At 43.6% G+C, this 24624-nt stretch overlaps 1 protein-coding gene across 2 annotated transcripts in view; it reads left to right on the top strand.

The window, feature by feature from the left end:
- Nucleotides 1-24624, top strand: part of LOC122799678 (coiled-coil domain-containing protein 9-like) — a 784040-nt gene that overhangs the window by 667227 nt on the left and 92189 nt on the right. The gene's annotated exons all lie outside the window — the stretch shown is intronic.

A 24624-nucleotide genomic window follows, 5' to 3' on the forward strand; every position in this document is an offset into this window, starting at 1 on the left:
GCCACAGCCTGCAAATAGGCCGGGTAACCAGAGGCAACCGGATCTAGCTGAGAGCTGTAGTAAGCAAAAGGCCGGTAGCCTCCAGTGAGTTGCTGGGCTAAGAGACCCAAGGCAGTCTTGTTTCGCTCACAGCAAAAGAAAACAAAAGGTTTGGAATAATCTGGCAACCCTAAGGCAGGAGGATTTACCAAGGCTATTTTGATAGCCTGAAAAGCCTCTTCATGCTTTGACGTCCAGGGTAAAGGTTTCATAACATCCTTTTTTAGGAGTTGTAACGGGGGGGGGGGGGGGGGCAAATTTCCAAAAAATTAGGCACCCACTGTCTGCAGTATCCTTCTAGGCCAAGGAATCCTTGAAGCTGCCTCTGGGTTACAGGGCGAGGGCACTTTGAATAGAAGTTATGCGATTTGGGAGTATTTGATGAGAACCCATTGCAATTATATGTCCCAAATACTGCACCTTTTCCTGACAGAATTGTAATTTTGATCTATTTACTTTAAACCCTCATGTAGCTAAAAAGTTTAACACTAAAAGGGAATCCTCCATACATTATTTACTGTCTGGTGAAGCTATAAGAATATCGTTCACATATTGGACAAGAACTGAACGTGATGGTAGTTGCAGATCCTGTAGCTGTCTATGCATCTGTCTAGAAAATAAGGTTGGGGATTCTACATATCCCTGGGGCAATCGAGTCCAAGTATTCTGCTGACCTTTGTAGGTAAATGCAGACAAATACGGACTGTCAGGATGTACTGGAATAGAGAAAAAGGCTGATGAAATATCTATGATCATAAAACATTGTGCGGTAGGTGGGGATACAGCTCAAAATAGTAGCTGGGTTCGGTACAGTTGGGAAAACAGGCAAAACAGCTTTGTTGACTTCACGCAAGTCCTGCACAAATCTGTAAGCTTGTTTGCCAGGTTTTTTTGCCGTTAATATTGGGGTATTACATGGGCTTGTGGTAGGTACTATGATCCCTTGCTGTTCCAATGCAGAAATAACAGGGGCAATACCTGATATTTGACGCTGTCAAGAGTACTGTGGCACTCGCGGCAACCTTGCTCCTGGTTTTAGAGTTATTTTTACAGGAGTAGCTGAGGTCAAAAATCCCACATCATTGTCATGAGTAGTCCAAAGGTGAGAGGGTAGGGAATGTAAACACCTGTTTCTGTCAAGATCTGACTGGATACACATTGTAAAGTGATAGTTTCATCTAAGACTGCCAGGTTACTGTCCTGTTGATCTGAAGGTACTTGGAGATAAACTCCATCAGCTGTGCAAAAAAATGGTGGCCCCCATTTTGCAAAGCATGTCTCTCCCTAATCGATTTAAAGGTGCTGAGGGTCCTACTAAAAATGCATGGTTATCTTGTAGAGGTCCCAAAATTACTGGGACAGTTTTGGAATACTCAACAGGTATACCAGAGACACCCACTCATCTAGTTATCTTGTCGGAGAGGGGAACATTCATTGCTGCTTTGTCAGCTAGCATGGATTTGGTTGCTCCGGTACCGATCAAAAACGGATGTGGTTTATTTTTAACTAGTAACATAACATGTGGTCCATCCTGATCCACAGGAATAAAAGTGCACAACTGCTGCTGTTTCTGTTCAGGGAACCTTCATTGTGGTTGCAGTTGATTGGACGGAGTCCAGTTAGAATTCTACTGATGCAATGTATCAGTGGGTGGGGCAGGTTGTTCAGCTAAATATGGGCATTCATTCCTCCAATGGCCTATTTGGCCACAGTTGAAACACTCTGATTACTATAATTCTGGGGTGGGGCCAACTGTGTTTCCTGCCAGTTTTGTCTATTTTGATTTCCTGCCCCTTGGCGTCCACCCTTTCCTCTTCCTCGTCCTCTACCTTGCTGACCAGGCTGCTGGCCAAAAGCGTTACGCATTTGAATTTGTGCTTTTACTAACTTTTCCTGCAAGTCCTTCTTTTCTTTAGCTAAGTGGTCAGATAGTTATTGTACCTGTTGGACTAACTCATGTAGTCCTAAACTAGGCCAGTTTAAGCACACTTCCTTTAACTTGTCCCTCACCTGGGGGCGTAACCCATCTATGAAAGCAGCCAACAATCCGCTCTGTGCCGGTCCTTTGGTGGGCTCTGGATACCCAGAATAAGCCTCAAAGGCTTCAGTGAGCCGATTTAAATATTCTACAGGCTCATCTTCTTTATGTATGACTGATTTAATTTTCGACCAATTAGGGGTAGGTGGGACTATTACGGTGATAGCATCGATGATACGTTGCCTGACCACCTCAAACCCATTTTCCCCTTGTATATTGTGCTTCAGTATTGGAGTGGGAACATTAGCATGATCCCAGATTTGTTTCATTAAATCAGCTGGGACGACATATTGAAGGACTGCTCTAACCTCTTCTATGGTAGGATTTTGCAGACACATATGTTCTGCTAGTACACACTGGAATTTTGTTGGGTTTGTACTGATGGGTGGGAGTGACTTAGTATGGCTTGAAAATCAACTGCTGACCATTCCCTAGGTACCACTACTGTTGCCGGTTGTCCCGCATTCCTAGCATGCGGTGGGTTCGGAACTTCTCTCAAGGGAAACATTCTGCCATCGTCTGATGACTCAGAGTCTGAATCAGGATTAAACTTATCAGGTCCATAATAGACGTCACCATCATCTATCAAGGCAGGAAACTGGCCAAAATGTTTTCTCTGATGTAAGTAAAGCCTTCCTTTTTTTTCCTGATAAGATCTAGGCTTAAAAAAACATTTGTGCCTTTGTCTCCTTTTTTATCTTACTACGAGTCGTCATGTGTGATGCCTTTTCCTTATCCTGTTCCTCAGTGTCTGATTCACTAGACTGACCTCCCCCTGCCTGATCTCCGCTCCCAGTACTAGCATGCTCCTCTCCTCGCTAGCTACCATTCCCTGTTGTGGAGCTCACCACTCTTTCCTGGACCGGTGGGGGATGATACTGCGGTGCGGCTGTGGGAGGTGGGGGAAACCAAGGATGATCATCTTCAGATGATTCAGGTATTTGTAATTTACTTAATTCTTTTACCGGATATAATCCCTTGAAGGGCAGTTCCTTTAGTCACTTACCATCTGCTACATCTAAATTACTCATAGTATGTTGTTCTTTTAACTGTTCTTTTAATTTTTGCTGATTATCTTTGACTACTAATTACCGAATCATTTTCCCTTTCCTTTGCCTCTGACATCCAGTCATTGAAAGCTGCCCAACATAACCCTGGTATTTTTCTTCCCTTTTTTTTCTCAATTTTTCCTGCAAATTTGTCAGGATATTTTTATTAAAACTACCAATGTTAAGTTGTCAATCTCGCCTTCATTCCTGCTGGATGGGTTTGGAGCCGGGCCAATACTAAAGCTCTAAAGCTATTTTTACCGGCTCGAGGCTCCCCTATATCCCACAATGCTAGGCGGTAAATACCCAGAGCTCGTTTGCCGCTTTAACTGCGAGGTGCTTGTTTATACCGGCTCTGCAGGTTAGTGACCTTTTATAGTTCTCAAACTCTAAAATCCCCTTATTTTTCTTTAGTATAGTATAGTTTCTCTAAATAGTCTTTTAGTTATCTATCCCTAGTTTCATTCGGGTTCCCCTATTTGTTTTTCCTGTTTATCCCCTGTTAATTTTCTTAGGCCTTCGGGCCCTCCTCACTTCTTTCCCTTAGTCATACTGTATTTTGTGAGTGATTGTCTTAGTTTTCCCCTTTCTTTAAAGGTGTGTCTGTGTGTGTGTCTGTGTTTTACAGCCACTTTAGGATGTCTAAAGACTCCAAGGTCTCAGGCTTCAAGAAGTGTGACTCGTGCTGTCAGAAAGTCTCTGACAGACGGTCACACTTCTTGTGTATATTGCATGGGACCTTTGCACCTGCAGGACTCTTGTTCTGTCTGCCACGCTTTCAGTCCGAGTCCTGCAGGAACGCAAAAATAAACTGATACTTCGAGGCTTATTAAAGCCTGAAGGTTCCCTGACCCAGACTGCATCAGGAAAACCTTCTAAGCCTTCCAAGGCGTCAGCTCCAGCTTCGGAGCTGTCCGCTGGTGGCTCTAAGGCTGCTTCGACATCGACTCTGTCTGGAGCCGATGTTTCGAAGGTTCAAACTGTTACCTCGACTCCGGCTGGAGCCGAGAGGTCCGAGACTCAGACGGCTCCGATAGTTTTGTCGGAGCTATCTACTAGGAAGAGGTCGAGATCCCCATCCATTGGCTCTATCCACTCGGCCCCGGGATCTCCACTTTTATCAGAGAGGAGCCATAGGTCCCACTCCTCTCGGTCCTCCGACCACGACTTAGAGAGGGTGGTGAGCAGACTTCTCAAGTCCCAGGCACTGGCCCAAATACTGCATAGCCCTACTCAACAGTCAGTGGCTAATACCCATCCCTTCTTCAGTTTCTCCTCCGATTCCCATGAATTCGGAGCCGGAGCTTCTGGGAGCCGTGACTGTCGGTGCGTCAGAGCCGATACTTCCACTTTCGGCTCAGTCGTCGGCTCCGATCTCCTCCTTGGGGATCTGGGCACCCGGGCTTCCCTCTGCTCCGAGGGGGCGAGTGGCATCAGACCCTTGTCCGAGCCCGTTCTCCCTCTCTGAGCTTTGGCGCTGGTGAGCTCGGCCCCGACATCGGCCTTGGAGCCGTCCCTTTCGGTGCCGGGAGGAGTCCTCGTCTCTTCGGAGCGGGGATCTTTGGCCCCACCTGATCGGGGCGCCTTCGAGGTCATGCGGAGCGTGCTAGACCCGGTGTCTGCTCCACGGTCGGCTCCCTCAACTCCTCCCTCTACAATACCTGAGATGGACTCCACCCACCCTCTCGTCCCAGACCATAGAGAGCCAATGTCTCAAGTTTCCCCACTGGGAATATCCTCCTCTTCCGAGGCTTCTCCTGATCCTTCAGGGGATCCCCCTCAGAAGAAACAATGCAAGAGGAAGCATATTGACTCCCCCGAGTCTAACACCTTGGATACCGACTTGGATGAGTCTGAAGGGTCCCCACGGTCCTCCTGTGAGGATGTCGCCTTTTCAGGCATCCTTGAGATCCTTAGAGGGGGAACTGGTCCACCCTTAACCCTTCAGAGGACGAGTCGGTCTACCTTGAGGCTTTTGGCTCTCGCCCTTCCACCTCCTGGGTATCTCCTCCCTTTGACCCCCTCATGGAAGTGGTGGCAAGGAAGGCATGGACAGCCCCTGATACGGTGGAACCTACCTCACGAAGGCCGTCCAAGTTTATTACAGCTCCTAAGGACAAAGAATTCGTATCCAAGGGCGTCTCTGTTGATGCTATGGTATTGGCCGCAGCCACTAAGAAGGAATTAGCCGATCCTTCGGTACCTATCCATCCTCCTAATAAGGAATCTAAGACTATGGATAGGTACGGTAAGCGGATGTTCTCCTCAGCGACCTTTGCTATGCTAAGCTGAACTACTTGTGTCACTTCACCCGTCTTCAGAGAGATATGCTCAAGGAAATGGGTGATGCTTTGCAGGATCCAACAACTGAGGGGTTTCGAGACAAAATGAGCTCCCATTTGGCAACCCTGAATTCAATAGTCAACTCCTCCATGCGGCTTATTTCGTATGCGGCTGATGGGGCGAGTAGGGCCGCGGGCACAGGTGTAGCTTTGCGACGTCACGCCTGGATGCGGCTTTGTAACTTTGCGGACCCTTTCAAGGCGTCTTTCACCAATTCCCCTTTTGATGGTTCAGCGTTATTTGGACCTCGGGTGAAGGACACGTTGACTAGGTGCGAACAGGATGGCAAGACTCTCTCTGCTGTGGGAGTCTGGTTTTCTACCCCTTCTAGACCGTATCCCAAAGGTCAGAAGGGGGGGGGGGATGTGGTTCCGCAAATCACAGGGAGTCTCGCCTGATGCATGGAGTCAGTTCCCCTCTAGAGGCAGAGGGGGGAACAGCAATAGACGCCACCCTAGGGGCAGGGGGGTCCGCAAAATCAAGGTAGCAGAGAGATTCTCTCTGACGAACCTTTTCAGCATCCCTGAGGAGCTGCCCGACTGTCCACCTTTGGAGGCAGTCGGGGGAAGATTATCACTATATCCAGAAGCCTGGCTTTCTCTCACTCAAGACAAATGGGTACAGTCGATTATATCCGAGGGTTACAAAATTCCCTTTGTCCACATCCCATCTCAACGAAAAACCAGAGCAACAGTGACTAAAGAAGTAATAATCCACGACCAAGGAAGGAAGAAGCAGTTCTTAATTGCAAATCAGAGAATACTTTTAATTACAAAGTTCTCGAGTTAAAAGTTACACAAACCTCGAAGTAAAAATCACACAAGCGCTTTCGCTCAGGCAGTCCTGAGCTTTATCAAGTGTTACAAAAGTTCTGTATACCAATGCTCCTTATATGTCGTAATAATTATGGTCTTAATTGAAACAACTTGTTGGCAAAGTGCTTTGGTGAATTAAAGGTATATAGTAAAAAATTGATTTTATTAAAAATAAACCACAGATAAAAAATATATATATGTGTATATGAATAATGTAAAACCAGATTGTGAGTACAAGACTTCACTAATAAGAATTTAAAAGTTAAACATTAAAAATTAGAGATTAAAAATTAAGTGGCAGTCATATTGAGTGTACTGAGTGAGTTGCATATAGCTAGGGATATTTTTATTATCGGAGTTCTTATTTATGCACCATGACCCATGGTAAACCATTTAGTGGTGGATGTTTCTAAATGTACTAGGGACAATGAATGCATAATTAAAAAGAATTCCAGAAGTCTTTCTTCATGCAGTATGTTGAGCAAAAAAACTTTTTTTAAAAATTAACTCCATACTACTAAAGAAGGTAATAGTAATAAATTAATTAATTACTAATAAACGTTTATCAGTGACATAGAGACATAGTGGTAGAGATGGTGAAGGCTTAGAGAGTTGTAGGACAACAGTTACCCATATGGTTTGGCTTAGTGTATAGGTGGGTTGTTATGTTGATAGACTTCAGCAACAAGGCTATAACCTAGCTCTTCTTAGCTTCAAAACTGGTTTGATGCTGATGGTCCCATTGAGCCCAGGCGGTCTACCTGCATCCAGCCTCAGCTGCCTGAGCAAAAGCGCTTGTGTGATTTTTACTTTGAGGTTTGTGTAACTTTTAACTGGTCATATATGGTTTCCGTTCCTTCACCGGTTTCTGTTGGAGCAGCCTTGGCATCTGGATCCAGTGCCAGATCTTTTGACCCATCAATCGAGTCAGCTGCACCACTCTCTATCTCTCAACCTCACAGCTTGGTTGCTCCCCTTCCTACCCTAGCTAGGCTTCCTTTAATTTCCCATTCGGTCCGTAACATCCTTATAGCCTCCCACAAGTCTTCTACAAGAAGGATTTACAATAGCAAGTGGAAACGTTTTTCCTTCTGGGCAGCAACTAATAACATAGACCCTTTCACTGCACCTATCCAGTCTATACTAGACTTCCTGGCAGAACTTTTTCACTCAGGTTCTTCTTCGTCTACTATTAGAGTACAATTGGCGGCTATATCTAATTTCCATGTAGGCTTTTCAGACTCCAGCATCATGTCCCATAAACTTTGCAAAGCCTTTCTAAAAGGTATCGTTTTGCTCAAGCCCCCAATTAGAGACCCCCCCACCTCAGTGGGACTTAAATTTAGTTCTAGCCTCCTTGATTTTCCCCCCATTTGAACCGGCCGCTTCCTGCTCTCTAAAATTGCTTTCATGGAAAACCCTTTTTCTAGTAGCCATAACATCAGCTAGACGGGTATCTGAACTTCATGCTCTTTGCATTCGTCCTCCATACTTAGTGTTCCACAAAGACAGGGTTTCCCTTCGGACCAACCCTTCCTTTTTACCCAAGGTTTCTTCTGAGGCGAATCTGAATCAGACAATCGACCTTCCAGTTTTCTTCCCTAATTATTCCAACAAGGCAGAACAAAAGTTACATTTCCTAGATGTTCATCGCCAGCTTCGTTATTATTTGGATAGGACTAAACAGTTTAGGAAGTCTAACCAGCTATTCCTATCTTATGCGGAAGGGAAGATGGGCCTTCCAGTTTCCAAAGTGTCCCTTTTGAGATGGCTGGCCTCTGTAATTTCCTTCATTTATGAACTCAGACACCAAAAGCTATCATCACGATCTAGAGCTCATTCAACCAGGACGTTAGCTACGTCAGTAGCCTTTCAAGACAGACTGCCCGTAGATTCCATCTGTCAAGCAGCTACATGGGCTTTTCCTCGTACCTTTATCTCACATTATAAATTGGATATGGCCTCCAGAAACTGGGCTAACTTTGGTTCCACCGTACTCGAGTCTGTTCCGATGAACCACCCAGGATAAGGGTGCTAGGGACGCAGTCCCATCCAGCAAGAATGAAGGCGAGATTGACAACTTAACATTGAGAAGTTATGTACCTACCATAACATTCCATGTTAGTTGTCTTCTTCGCTTTCTTAAGGCCCCACCTCCATCCCCCTAGCCTGGACAGACCGAGAGGATCCTTGGGATCTTTTATCTTCCACAGAGTCAACCACCTCTTTTGCCCCTGATTGATGGTTCTACAGGTAGTTTCTATAGAGGTGGATTTCATTTTTTTCTGTCTCTAGGAGATCAGCACTACTATACTTTTAGCTATCAAACGAGATCTGGGTATTTACCGCCTAGCATTGTGGGATATAGGGGAGCCTCGAGCTGGTAAAAAATAGCTCTCGAGCTTTAGTATTGGCCGAGTCGGAGCCGAGGATCAGCTCTGAACCCATCCAGCAAGAAAGAAGGTGAGAAGAAGACAACTAACATGGAACGTTATGGTAGGTACATAACTTCTCATTTTCTGAGAAGGCGACATAACCATCATTTTTAGTAAGGGCAATCCACTGATTTAAAAACATGCAACTGTCCCGGGACACACAAAAAAAACATATAACCAGCTGGTGTACCTCTTACTGGCTCTTTTATTGTTCCCGCACTCGCTCCCATTGTCGCACAGAAAGCTATACTGTATTTTACAGGTTTAGCAAAGATGTTGTGTAAACGTCGTTTTTCCCCACTCTCGTATCTCCTTTCACTCTTATGTCGCCAGAGTTTCGTTTTAACCCACACTCATACTGCACAATCAATAGCAGAAAAGAAATGCATGCCACGACTGAATGAGAGAAATCATGTCATTTCTGCATAGTTAAAAATACCAAATCTTTATGGCAGACAGATGCAGAAAAATGAAAGAAACACTGCAGAAACAGAAAAATCTGTTATGGGCCCTTTTATTAGCAGTATTTCGTTCAATTCCTGACTGCTGCAGCTTGTTCTCAATTCAGATCCAAGTAAACTGCACCAATTGTTAAGTTACACATTACCTTGAGAATGAAGACAAATCCAGTTCTTTCTCTCTTTCAGTGGTATTTATTGACTACAGTACACATGTATGGGAGCCTCATGAAAAAGCACCAGAGAGACTCCCAGAACAAAGGAATGCGCAAGCGTATATACTGTGAATATTGCTGATGGTACAAAAATATAAAATGAACCAATTAGGTAGTTATACAAGACAATTAACCAGTCAATGATTTACCGTAAGCATAAAGCAGTTCACATCATTATATCTCTGGGCAGAGAAAGAAAATCGGATACACTTCCATACAAGGCACATTTCCTGCTTTCAAGCAGACTCTTGTTTTTCAGTAATTTTCCACTACTCACAGTTCATTCAAAGTTCATAGTACACAGTACAACTTAATACATGCAGTGTGTCACGTACTCAATTCCTTCAAACACATGCTTTGGCTGTTCATATTCTACACATCCTACCTCCTTTTGACCCAGCGGCAACTGCTGACATGAAGTTTTTATCTTGGAAAACAGTGCTGCTCTTAGCATTTACTTCTGCAAGACGGGTTTCAGAGCTACAGGCGCTCATGGATGTGGAACCTTTCATCATTTTTCATCCAGACAGGGTTGCCCTGAGGACAAACCCAACATTTATGCCTAAAGTAGTGTCCAGTGTGGCGCTTGACCAAGCCATCCATCTGCCTACCTTTTACCCAAATCCACAGAACAAGGGGGAAATAATTCTTCATTCTTTGGACATACACAGACAGCTTAGATTCTACTTGGACAGAACCCAAGCTTTCAGGAAGACAGAGCAATTACTAGTGGCATATGCTACAGGATCACAAGGAAAGCCTATCTCTAAGCAGACTATTTCTAAGTGGTTAGGACACTGCATTTGTTTCTGATATTTACACCATGGCAAGCCAGTGCCTATGGGAATTAGGCCTCATTCCACCAGAACTGCAGCCACTTCAGCAGCCTTTCTCAGGGGAGTACCAACCAGAGACATTTTAGAGGTGGCTACTTGGAGTTCAGTGCACACCTTTACAAAGCATTATCATCTGCCACTCTACTCTAAATCCAGGGCAGGCTTTGCCACTGCAGTTTTGCAGGGCCTCATAGCCGCTCCTACTGCTGTTTAGCTCCAGCCCCCCCCAACCATAGCTTTGGGACTCTACCCAAATATAATGACTGCAACAGTGAAGCACGAAGAACATAGTACAGTTGTGTACACTTACCATAAATGTAGATGTTCAAGTGTATTCACTGTTGCAGTCCAGGTTACCCACCCGCCTTCCCCCTTTTTTCTTTTCGATCTTATCTTTCCTTCTCTGATTTATGCTTCCTATGTGGTGTATTTGCTTATAGATGAAGGTAAAATTTATATTGGTGTATTTATATAAAGTTTGGCTACCCTTTTTGGGGGCATCTGACATCTGGGTCAAGAAAAACTGAAGAAAATGGCATTGGCTACTTTCTTTTATACCCCTGACGACCTGACATCAGGGAAGGGGTGACAGCAGTTGATGCAGGACCCAAGACATTGGAATTCAGGCCAGCTGAGGGCAACCTGCCAGCAGGATAACCCAAATGTAATGACTGCAACAGTGAATACACTTGAACATCTACATTTATGGTAAGTGTACACAACTGTACTTTTGTGTTTACAAAATCCAGGAGCATCTGTGCCTGTATTTTTTGTCATCTAGGATTCCCAGTTTATGGTAGGGTAATTAAAGTCACCCTTGATTAATGGTATTGGGTGGATGGTTAGTATTTCTAATAAGTTTAAATACATGGTTTGGTTTCCTGGGTCATAGAGGGGGTCCTGTAGCTGGCAAGGCAACTGATATTGGATTTTGCCTATCATCATTTGAACATGGAGCAGCTCAAGTGTATTCTCCTGTTTGACCAGCCTTGAGGTAAATTTATTTTTAATGTAAATAGAGACCCCTCTTCCTTTAGTCTCTGTCTGTGTAGTAGCTGGTCTAAATGTTTGGAAGGCATTGTAACTTTGCAATGTTGTCTGCTCTTAGTGGCTTTAAACCACATCTGTGACTGCACAGACATTAGCATTCTCTAGGGTGAAGAGAGCTGCTAGGGAGTGGAGATTTTTTTTATTTAGGCTCCTAGTATTGAGCAGTAATACCTTTAGATTTTCTTGGTTTTGATTTGCTGTATCGGAAGTACTTTCAGTTTGGCATTGCCTAAAAAAGGCACTATTGGGGGAAGACAATATTTTAGCTAATTTTCGGAAGCCTAGAGGGGAGAGGTGTGGACCATCCCTAGCAAATCAGTGTGGTCTTTGACCATCTCCTTCCAAGCTGACAAATATTGCACCCCCTTAGAATGACACCAGAAAGAAATCCAATTATTAAAGTCAATCATCTTTTTTCGTATTGCGTTATCCTTGGAAAAGGTCAAATGCTGTTCAGTGCTAGGCTCGTACCAGCCTGAGACGAACATTCCAAGAGCTGTATGATGTCTGTCTTTATGTATAGGGAGGTACATCTCAGGTCATTTATTCCCACATGGACTATGACTCTCTCATTGTGGTACTGGTGGTCCAGTGATATGAGTGCATGCATAATGTGGCGGATTCTAGCCCCTGTTAGACAAATGACCATGACTTTCTCCTTACTTAGCCTGGTAAGAAGGACATCACTGTGTCTCACAATGGAGTCTGCAGTGACCAAGTGACAAGAGTGTTGGATTGTGTGGTGGCTTGCCTTATGGGCTTAGAGGTGTAGGCTCCATTTGTTGATGTGGGTGTTGTTTTGAAAGAGTGCATTTGGGGCTGCTGAGGGTATTTGTTATATTTACTTTATCTAGGAGGTCTTTGCGGTTTAGAAAGGTTGCATTTAAGTGCCTTAGCACATGTCAGTCTGCTTTGAATTGTGTGTGATGGGTGCAGCGTGTGTACTACAGAGGACCTCATTGACATTAGGAGTACTTTTATGTGAGAGCTTTCCCTCCAGTGATATTGTTAAACACATCTCTCACATACCGTATCAATGAGATGGCTTACTGGTAAATTGCTTTGGCTCTAGTGCTCAGGGTTCTCCTGGGTTCCAGACCTGCAAGGGCTGTTTATTTTTTCTGTGTCGGAGGGAAGCTTCTAGCTTGTCAGTGGGAGTGGTAAGCACTAGGTAGCCTATCTACCACAAGAGGAGCAGTTTCTGGTCCAGAAATTGTAGTTTATTGGCCGTTTGGGCATTTTTTTCCATCTCCTTCAATTTTCTGGTCTAAAAGCCTGCGTTAGTGCTTTCCCACCTTTCCTGTAATTAGTCTAGTCCAGAAGCAGATTTGCTGCATCTACGACTGTATTAAGCTTCTGAGCCCCCCAAGCCTTTCTCTGTTGGAGGGAAGCCTTCTAGTTTATCAGTGGGAGTGGTAAGCACTAGGTAGCCTATCTACCACAAGAGGAGTGGTTTCTGGCCCAGAATTTGTAGTTTATTGGCCATTTAGGCAGTTTTTCCTCTCTTTTGACTTTTTGGTTTAAAAGCCAGTGTTGCACTCGTTTCCCGCCTTTCCTGTAACTAGTCTAGTCCAGATACAAATTTGCTGTATCCAGGACTATTTGTAAGCTTCTGAGAGGTGCCAAAGTCTGCTCTTTAATTTTTCCCTTAGATATGCTAGTTCTCTTCTCTCCTGTACTTTTACTTGCTTATTTGTCTAGCACGTTACCATACCACACTTCTTGTAGCAATCATTGTAGCACACAAAAGTGCTGCCAGAACTAAACGTTCTACAAGGAAATGGCTCCAATACTTATTATTAATGCCCAACCCTCCAGGCATGTCTAAAGGTCGGTTCCCTGTGCTTTCTCCTGTTAACGTGGAGAACTTGGGCATCTTGAGGCAATGTAATGTAGCAATGGCCTTATGTACACCGACAACCCTCTCCTCTTACTTCCCAACACTCAGACTTGTGAGAGATGCACTTATATATCCAAATTGAAAGTCACGCACTCTACAGCCAAGACTGGAATAGCTGGTCAAGAGGAGATCATCAACACTTGCACCACACCACATGGAACACACAGCCCTCCAGAACACACACCAGCACTCCCTTCACATAAAAACACAAACCACACACCCACCTTTGTGGAGGCTGTCAATAAAGTTCGACTCGGAGACCTCCAATGCAGAAATTCATTCGACCACCATAGCACTAATCACAAGACACACAACTCTCCTAAACATTGTTCTAACTGTGTACCGATCGTTATTTTGCATTTGATTAAACGGTTGCTTTTGTTTGCCGTGGAGTGTTCTCATTTGGATTTATTGGAATACTGTTTGGTGTTTTGCCGTTTTGAGACACTTTACCCTTGTGAGTGGTTTTTGCTTACTTTTCAATGTGGCACTCAACCAAAACCCCTAAGGCAAAACAGCATGCCCAGCACACTAGTCATAGGTGACTCAGTAGTGATGCACACTGATGTCCCACTCACTAGGTTGAATAAGGAGAAAGTAACAGTCAGCTGCATGTCCGGTGCAAGGATCTGCCATATAATGCACGCACTCTGGTCCCTCAACAACATTACAAATATGACTCTGTCATTGTACATGTGGGTGTGAATGACCTGAGATGTACTTTCGTTGACTACATGAAAAGAGACATGGAGGAGCTCTAGGATTATGTAGCCCAGACAGGTATGACCCTAGCCCTGAGCAGCATCCTACCATCACCCAGAATGATAGCACAGTTGTTGTTGTCTTTCGGCATTTCCTGGTTAGGGGTCGCCACAGCGGAACTCCGGTCTGCTAAAGATTGGCAGTAGATTTTTACGTGCCGAGTTGCCGGCCCTGACGCACAACCTTCAACAAAGGTACGCCCATTCACACATCTCCACACAGAAGATTCTCTAGCTGAGAATCGAACAGGACAACGTCTTACTGTGAGGCGACAACACTACCTCAGCACCACTACCGCAGTTAGAATGATACCACAGTACAAGCAGAAAATGATTGATTTCAACAATTGGCTGTTTCTGGTGTCATTCTAAGGGGATCCAGTATCTGTCTGCCTGGAATGACCTGATTGATGGACCTCGATGCTTTGCCAGAGATGGCCTGCATCTGTCACCCCTGGGCTTGCGGATACTGGCTAGGGCTCTTGGCACCCCTATAGTGCCTTTTTTAGGCAGGTGTTTCAAAGACCAAATTACCACTGTAACAGCTACAAACAAATGCAGTCTGAGGGTCATGCTGCTCAATGCTAGATGTCTAAATCTCAAAATGCATTTGCTCAAAGTACTCCTTAAAATGGAGAACATCGACATTTGTGCTGTAACAGAGACCTGACTCAAAGCAGCAGAAAGCACCCCTGCACTACCAGGCTATAGCTCATTCCACACCTTTCGGCTCCAGAACTTGGACCAAAGGTGGTGGTATGTCCATATTCATAAAGGATGTGCACACCTCCAGACTGGTAGCCCAACATAACACATCAGAGATACTTCAGGTGCAGCTAACAAGAAGACAGTGATTCAGGTCGTAGCCTGTTAAAGGTCCCCGACCATGTCCCAAGACACTCACTCCACATTCCTAAGCACCCTGAAGAATATTAGGGTCCAACCTAACACACTCATACTGGGCGACTTCAACTACTCCTCTATTAACTTGGAAAACTACTTGCGTACCAATACACTTGCCCAACATTTCCTGGAATTCATTAATTCCATTGCCCTGGACCAGCTCATTCTTACCCCCACTAGAGGTAGCAACACCCGTGACCTGGTCATTATTAACATAGGCAACCGTTGCTTTACACCAATAGTCAACTCCTCCCTGGTTAGATCCGACCACAAACTAATCACCTTGGAAATTCACATTCCTCCCACCCCCTTGCAAAGGTAACCAACATGAAAAACTTCTCCAAAGCTAACTTTGGGCTCCTAAGAACAGAGTTGTTTAACTTCATGGCACCCATGCAAATGGAGAATAGTTGCATGAGTGCCGAATCATGCATCAGTGCACTGAACATACACAAATGCATGGATCTCACCATACCCAATAGAACTAAGACGCTCTCCTCTAAAAAAAAAAAAAAAAGGGAAGCCAGTCTGGTGGTCCCCTGCCATAAACAAACCCTACAACAGAAGGAGGAAACTGATGCGGAATAAGGTGAAGTCCCAAGACTGGAAAAACTCCCTTATCAGCCTCAACGAAAAGCTGAAATCCCTCATCAAATCCTCTAAAGCTAGCTATGAAAACAGAATTGTAGCAGATAGTAAAGACCAGCCACAAGGTCTTCTATAGTTATGTAAAGAATTTCCACAGCAATACCCATATTTGATCTGAGCTACTGCACAATGGTACCTCCTTTACCGAGCCAGCAAATATTGCCAATATTCTGGCAGACAGATTCAGTGCCATCTTTACCCCTCTCACCCCCCCAAAAGGACCTATTGCAATACCAGTAGATTGCCAGGCACCCAGTATTACTGCTGCACAAGTTATAACAGCACTGTCCAAGGCCAAGAATACAGCTTCTATGGGACCTGACATTATCCCTGGCTGTGTTCTACATGAACTACAGAGTGAACTGGCACCTCACCTGTGTGCCCTGTTCAATCACAGCCTCACTTCAGGCTTTGTCCCTACCGAATGGAGCACTGCTGTAGTCATCCCTCTTCACAAAGGCGGCGTGACTACAGACCCTGGGAACTATTTCCCCATTAGCCTGACAAGTCTGATATGCAAAGCTATGGAAGCATCATCATGGACCTAATAAACAAGGATATAGGGAATCTCCAAACTCTGGATCCCACACAGTTTGATTTTGTGATGGGTAGATCATGCCTGCTCAACTTGGTCTGCTTCTTTGAGTCAGTCACCAGAGCTGTGGATGAAGGCAAGGTTCATACAGCCTACCTTGATATGGCAAAGGCCTTTGATACCATTCCCCACTCAGGAATTATAGAAAAACTCACTAAGCTTGGCATCAACCCCTATATCACTAGGTGGTTTGCAAAGTGACTCACAGAACCCACAGTGTGAAAGTAGCTGACTCCAAGTCAGACTGCCGACCAGTCACAAGTGGAGTCCCACAGGGATCAGTCTTGGGTCTTCTACTGTTTGGTATCTACTTCTCAGACGTCCAGTCCAAGACGAAGGGACTCTGGCTGACAAAGTTTGCAGATGATTGCAAGTTGGGAGCCATTATTAACTGCCCAAGTGATGTTGACATCTTACAGAACGGCCTCACTGAGATCAACAACTGGTGTCATAACCATGGCCTTAAGCTCAATGCCAAATAATGTCGTCATCCCCCTAGGTAAAAACCCAGTCCCCTTGAATTACCACGTTGATAGTAGTCCACTGAACACAGAAAGCGTTATAACAGATCTGTGAACACAGGTTAACAGCAACCTCTCTTTTGACCACCACATTGTCACTGTGGTCAGAAAGTCCTATGTGGCACATCTCATTCCTAAGTTTTTTGCATCCAGGATGTAAGAGGTCATTGTCTCCCTCTATTCTCCCCTCATTAGGCCAATCATAGAGTACAATGCACCATTTTGCATGTACCTCACTAGACAACTGCAACAACTGTAGAGGCCACAAAAGTACCTCACAAAGAGGATCCTAGGCCTTAAACACTTGTCCTGTATGGACAGACACAAAAAAACTCCCAACTATTCTCTGTCCCATATAGCCTACTTGCAGGTGATCTCTGCTTGACTTACAAAGCCATGTCTGACCCAGCTCTGTTAGAAATGCTACATCTAAACAAATCCCATTCCCTCCACACCACACGATCCAGAGACCTCAGCCTCATTACCACAATTAACACAATGTGCTGGAGGGACAGGTTCATAACCCAGAGGCTGCTCATGCTATGGAATAGACTTCCCGTACATGTCAAACAGAGCACCTCACTGGCCCTCTTCAAGAGAAATCTTGATGAGTGGATAAGAAATAGAAAATTCTCCTCGGGGATCACTCCAGTAGCTCTACTCAACAGAGGCACTGGATACTAAGGTCGGGTGGCACGATGCCAGGGTAATCCTATGGGCTAGGCTTGTAAAGGCTTCAGGGCCATTAGCCTAGTACACACTTGTGAACCTATGAATTAGCTGGTTGTCAGTAAACATGAGGCAGTTGGACGCCCATATCCACCAAGTTGATAACTGAGCTGGTGAGAAAGTTCATATCCATGGCAACAGACCCTTTTTATTAATTAAATAGCTGGAGTGAGAATATAAAGCAGTGTCAGGAGCATTGAGTTTGCAACTCTGGGGAGAGTGCTTGTCACGCAAACTAGTTGTCCTGAGTAACTAGGTATTGGCGAAGCTTCAGTTGTGCTTTTGCAGGAACTACATCACTCAGTGTCTGAGTCCTGTAAAGAACATGGCCAAACAATTGAGGGGCAACTAATATGTAGACCCTGTACATTTAAGGATGAAGTATTTAGTCAGATATTCTGAAGTTAGAAACAAATCAATCAGTACTTATTGAAAAATAAAAGAATTAGCTTGTCAAGAATGATGAAAAGAGGGGAATCGCATAAATGGCTACTACTAATACTACTGGGATACAAAGCTCCTTTGCTTCTTCTCTCAGCAGAAGTAAAATGTTAGCACCAATCCCAAGTTGAGAAGCAGGCCACAGTCTGTTTGGTGATCCCACAGCATTGTCGCAGATGATGCAAGGGTCTGTAGGCTAGTTGTAGCTTTTTCTTGGTAGATGTTGTGAATAGCAACCAGACCAGTCAGGAATGTTAAGCACAGGTACTCACTGTCCAACCAGAAATACTTTGGAATCAATGCACTGTGCTGCTTCTCTCACAAGGAACAGAATGTGAACACAAATTCGAAGTTGTCTCCTATGAAACAGTTATTAGGCTTTCTGGTGATCAGCAATCTCCAGGAAATAATGCCCCTGTGCTCCTTCTCTCACCAGGAGAAAACAGAAGTACTAATCCCAAGATGACTACTGAGAGGCAGAATGTGGGCCCTCCAATAACTGGTGGTCTTGCAATAGATGTTTAAAGGTAGGATGAAAAAAATGGGTTAATATTATAAGCACAGCAGTGTGCACTAAGCAGTTAGATATGAAAAAGGGGGTAACTAAAGTTTCAGCTGTCTAAGTGGAAAGCCACCAATTTTAAAAGAGCAAGGTAGACTGAAAGTGGGTGGGCACTTTTGTTTTCTGGTTCTATGGAATGCAGTGGTATGGCCAGTAAATTTAAATAGTTGAAGGGGATTGATTTCACAAAATCGTAATTTTGTGGTTACTCACAACAGCCAATGAAAGGGGAGAGGGAAAGAGATATGTGGTCATATTAACATAATGGGCAGGCAACTAGAAAGTTGTGTTTAAGAACACAACACCAACAGGGTAGAAGGGTGGGAAAAATTTGTGAGACTCTCAAAAGATACATCTGTTATCTCTTTCTGTTTTAGTATGCAATTCAAAGCAGAATACAAGTAAAACACTGTGTTGTAAAGAAAACAAATCACTGTATTCAGAATAGAAGAAGGCAATAAAGTAATACAAAATACAATAAATTAAAAGCAAACTAACCTTTGCCTCGCAGCAAACTGTGTCAGTCTTCCAATAGGTCAGCCGCAGCAGTTCCAAAAAGATAAGTCTGTTCAAGTCCCTCCAGGATAAAGACAAAGCCTTGGAGGAGCTGAAATATATTTTTGAACTATCCTTTCAAGTCTGCCTTTGTTTGAAGGCAATCTTATCCCCCTGCTAACCGTAAGAAGGGTTCTAGGCATGTTCCTCCTGCTAAATCTACTCAGACTCCTTCCTCTCAGAAGCCGCCTTTTCATGACGAGCTTGGTTCTGTTTGATGGTTGGCGTTCTCCTCCCCTTGGCCAGGTACCGTTATCTCTGCATCCCCTTATCTCTCCCAAATTGGCTTCAGATCACCTCAGATTATTGGGTTCTGTCCATTATCCATCGGGGATATTTCATGATTTGGAAGTCCCTTCCTACCCTTTCGGGCATTCCTCAACCTCTTTGGTAACAGCGTCCTCATTTCTAAGGGATTCTGCAATCTCTTTTGAATCTGGGCACAATTCAGGCTGTGCTTTCTACCCAGGTGGGGAAGGGATTTTACTCTCAAAGGTTTCTGGTCTCCTGAAAGGAGGGTACATAGAGAGCAATTCTGGATCTTTCCCTGCTCAACACTTCTCAAGATTACTGCTTTTCAGATGTTGTTCCTTCGGATATTGTTTCCTCTTCTACTTCCTCAGCCCTTTCTGGTGGCTGTGGATTTCAAGGATGCATACCTTCTCGTCCCTATCCATCCATCTTTTCAGGAAAATTTTATACTTTGTCTCTCCCTTGCATTTTCAGTTCTCTGCTGTGTCCTTCACCCTTAGGACAGTAGAAAAGCCATTCACCAAATGCCTCATTCTTGTCATAGCTTTTTGCAGGCTTTGAGGTATAAGCATTTTTCACTATCTAGACAATCTGCTTCTTCAAGCTCCTTCTCCCAGCAGTCTGCTGCAGGATCTCCAGTTTATCACTTGCGTATCACACAGTCTGGAGTTCAACATAAACCTCCAGAAACCAGTTCTGATGCCTTCCCAGATTTATGATCTGCTTGGATGCCGACAGTTCCCATGCTGGCATCTCTTCCTTGCCCCAAGGATCTGTGTTTGATAGCCTTTTTCCAATCCCTTCTTCCTTTGTCTGTCACAGCCAGGGAATTTCTCAGGGTCCTGTGATTTATTGCTTTACCCATTCCCATCCTCTCTCTGTTAGCTTCTATATGAGGAAACTTCAGTGGCATCTCAAATCAGCATGGCTTCAATATTGCCACCCCCTGGGGTTCCTGCTTCTTTTTTTTCCTTGTCTCAAGATCAAGCTTCATTGCTGGGTTCATCATCTGTCATGCTGAATCCAGGACTTCATTTTAATGCTCCAGTTCCCGCTGAGGATTTTTTCATGATGCTTTAGACAGGGTTTGGGGGTACCTCTTGTGGCCCTCTAAATGTCCAGTGTCTGTGTCCTCCTCATCAGACAGACCATATCAACATAAGAGATGAGGGCTCTGAAAGCTTTTCATTCTGTATTTTATCCCAGGCCCCTCAAACTTTTCACAGACAATACCACAGCGTTGTGGTCTATCAACAAGCAGGGGGGCACGCGGTCCTATCTTTGCAGATAAGCTTTTCAGGTCTAGGATATGGCTAGTTATCACACTATGTAGTTGTCAAGTGACTCTTCAGGTGGTTTACATTCACTGTTTGAGTAGGTCCACAACACAAGTGCATGAATGGATGCTTCACAGAGTTGTGTTCCTGGACATCGTCCATCAATGGGGTATTCCTTAAGTAGATCTTTTTGCTTCCCATCTGAGCAAACCATTTCCGCTGTTCTGTTTGAGTCCCCATGTCTTCTGATTTGGAAAGCGGACACCCTGCTTTTTCCTTGGAAGGATATGCTTCTGTATGGCCCCCCACCTCCACCCCTCCACTGTTGCCATGAGTTTTGCACAGGATCAGGCAGGACTCTCCTAAAATGTTGTTGATAACTCTTTAGGACCAGACAGCATCAGTTCCCCCTTTTTTCTAAGTTGGCCAGGGCAATCATCACAGGTTATCTCACTGGGTGGATCTTTTCACACAAGACCAAGGAGACTCCTGTTCATCCTCACCTGTCCACTATTCAGATGACACTGTGGAGTTTTGATACCTTTTAAGTAGCTCTCTTCTGAGGACATGCTTTGGATTTTGCAAGAGGCTAGGAAACCAGCTACCAGAAAATCATGCATGTCCAAATGGAAAAGATTTTCTGTCTGGTGCACCTCTTGCCATCAGGATTCTCTTATCAGCAGTTTCCCTTGGTTCTGTCTTATTTGTATGATCTTCTCCATGCTGGGTTGACATTTTCTTCAGTTAAAGCTCACCTGTCAGCAATTCCTGCTTGTCTGCCCTTGAATCCTGCTCCTCTGGCCACTAGGTTTGAGGTCAAACACATTTCTTAAAGGTGTCCTTCATATCAGGCCTCCCAGGAAGCCTGTTCCACCTTATTGGAATCTCAAGTTTGTACTTGAAAAATTGATCCAGACTCCTTTTGAGTCTGTTTTTCCCGCTTCCTTACAACATTGTACTGAAAGACTGTTCTTCCTTTAGCTCCTACATCTACCAAAGGAGTGTCTGAACTTCAGGCTGTCATAACTCTTCCTTTTTTAATTTTTTTCATGGAGATAGTGTGTCCCTTCGCGCTAATGTTTCTTTCATGTCCAAGGTGGTCAGTGAGTTGTCCCTTAGTCTGTTCATTTCTCTTCCTTTTTTTTTTTCCTTCTTCCGCAGTTTGCCAGTGGCAAGGTTCTTCACACTTTGGATTTGCATAGACAGATCAGATATTATTTAGACAAAACTAAAGTTATTCGCAAATCAGAGCACGGTTTCTTTTCATTGCAGGACTTTGGGTTTGGTTGTTTCTAAGCAAACCGTCTCCTCTTGCATTCCTAGGCCATTTCTTTCTGTTATTCTTTTCATGGCAAATGTCTCTCCTCATCTGTAAAGACACATTGTACTAGGGCGGTTGCCTCCTGTGATGCCTTTTTCAAGGGTCTTGATACCATTTCTGTCCTTGAGGGCCTCTTCTTGGTCCTCTGACTGTTCATACTTTCACTAAACATTGCAAGTTGGATGTTATATCCAGGGACATGGCAGGTTTTGCTAGGATAATTCTACATGAGTTTCTGGAGGGTTCCACTGTGCCTTCCTCCTTCCAGGCTTTCTCATGAGCTCTTGTAACCTCCCTTGTGAAAAATATTGTGACAGTGATATGGAAGGGCGTAGTACAGTTGTGTAAAATTCTACCATAACAGTAAATGTCCTTTTCTTCACTGTTGCAGTATTCACCCCCCCCCCCATCCTGTTTCTTGTCCTGGGTTCCATTTCCCTCCTGGCCAGTGGGCCCTTCTTCCTTTTTTCCTACTTTGTTTTTTTCCTCTGGATGCACGTATTCCTCCTGGGTTTTTTCAGTTCTGAGTGTTTGTGTCTGTACGTCACCTTAATGCCGTGCATCTTGCTCGGGAGCATACATGTGATGTACAGTGGCTATAAGAACAGATTTTTGACTCGTGTTTTTCATAAAATTGTGTTTTTCTGGCAAATTAATGCAAATCTCTAAAGACTAAAGTTAGAAAAATAAGAGATATTTGAGTTTCAGACTTCATACCCTTCTGAAATTTCTTATTAATGCAAAACCTGTTCTATCAACTTTCTAAGTCTGTAAGAGCAATATTTAAAATTTGTCTCTATTTTGGGGTCTTTGTGCCACATTTATTTATTGTTTTGCCCAGATTGTTTGCTCTAAGAGGTATGATTTGCCCCTTTGTTCTACCTACAATTACCAGAAAAATATTTTATATAGATAGACACACACACCAGCAGCAATCATAGTATTTATTATAAAAAAAAAAATTAACATTTTGCTGCTCAGTGTATTAGATTTGTATTGGTCATTAGGGCAAGAAAATGGTGCTTTTAAAAAGCCCTATGTGAGCCCATGTACAGTTATATGACAGGGTGGCTGAATAGATGGCAAAAGGGAATCTAGTTGATGCAACATACTTGAACTTTTGTTAAATTTTGATAACCTATTGCACAGAAGACTACTAGGTAGACTAAGAAGGTATTGTGATAGGTGACAGTGTTTACACGAGTCAAAGGGTGGATCAAGGGAAGAATAGGGAAGTGAAAGGGAATGGCAGAGTACTGTTAAAAGAAAAGGTAGTGAGTGGTTGTATTTCAGAAATAAGTTGTGGGTCTTCTGCTCCTGAGTGTTGATATTGGACACAGCATGAGACACTGAAAATAATTATTTTCACCATACATGGTCCCGTGATGGGGACCCCAGTGGATGGTAGGGAAGCTTAACTAACAAAAGATTTCAAGTTAGCAACTTGAGAGATGAAAGTAACAAGTACAGGATTTCGTCACATCATCAGCATCTACCTGTATGCTTTTTATCGACTTGTAGAGGTCAATCTTAAGTCAGCTGAGTAAGAAGGACCAAAAAAAAAAAAAAAAGACATGAGTAATCACATCTAAGATGAATCACAGGAAGCCGAGAGACTAGCTATAGCCAATGATAAAAGGCTTGCTTTTGGGCTGTTTTTCCATAGGCATTGATTTAAAAAATTAGGTGTTTTTTTTTCTGTTGTGGAGATCCTTTGTATTATTTTATGTAAATTGCACCAGCTATCACACCGTGCAGTATCTCATCAGTTGTGGAGATTACAGGAACAGCAAAGTGCACCTTTTAGGTGGTGTAGAGGTAATTTTCATTCTGATGAAGGACATGTGAACAGAGAAACCAAATTGCCTAGCATGTATTTTATAGAGGAAGTACGGAAGGAAAGGAGGGACTTGATTTGCATCCCCAAACTATATTCAGAAAACTTATGAATGAACATAGCTGAAAAGTAGAGATCAGGGGAGTATGAGGGACATGGCCTTTAAGTAAACAGAACGAACTTCAGATTGGATATGTACCGTTTCAAGAGGACTGTTGTGAACAGCTAGATGATGGTGCTGAGCAGATCAGCTGAGGCATTCTGTAGATTTTGAGATAGGTGGAGTAAAGGTCAATCAGTGGGGAAATGGCATTTGCAATGCACTAACTGCAACCACTGGGCAGATTGTGCAGTTCAGTAGTTTTTTGCTGATGTTATTGTGTATGTTTGTGTCTGTCAGTATTGTCTCCCAAAAATGTTTGTATGTGTACAATTTTCATTTCTTGCAACTCCATTGCCCAATACAGCTCTCCTAGTATTTAAAGTGAATATTTAAAAATGTACGTATATCTGTATGTCCTACATTTGTTTGGTTTTTTGTTTGTTTTCCTTATACGTTGATTTTTTTTTTTACAGGATTGGTATGATTTGTAGGTGCTCTGCAAAGTAAAAAAAAAAGAGTAAAAATGAATGGCTCAGAAACAGCATATCCAGTGCATAGCAATAATCTGGATAGTTAAATGAATTTCTAATTTGTGTCCTTTAATGTTGACTAAATTTGATGCTAAAATAATTTGAGAGTTTAATTATAAAGAGGCATGTTTCATATTCTGAAATACTTCTGCACTCTCTCCTCTCCCTTTCATAGGTTTCATATGAAGTACTAATCCATAGTTTTCACAACAGTCCGAATTACTTGTTTAAGGAACAACATATCTGAGGCCACCACCTTTTACTGCATTAATTTTTTTCTATTTCATATTGCATGTTTGTCTTTAATGTTTGTTGTTTCCACAGAAAAAAAACACACACACACACACAACTCATGATATACTACATTATTAAGTAAGCTGCATTGCAGTTTTTGGTTTGTCTAGATGATCT

Source organism: Protopterus annectens, chromosome 4.part0, assembly GCF_019279795.1.
Source record: "Protopterus annectens isolate FY-2018-M chromosome 4.part0, PAN1.0, whole genome shotgun sequence".
NCBI classification, from domain to species: Eukaryota; Metazoa; Chordata; order Ceratodontiformes; family Protopteridae; genus Protopterus; species Protopterus annectens.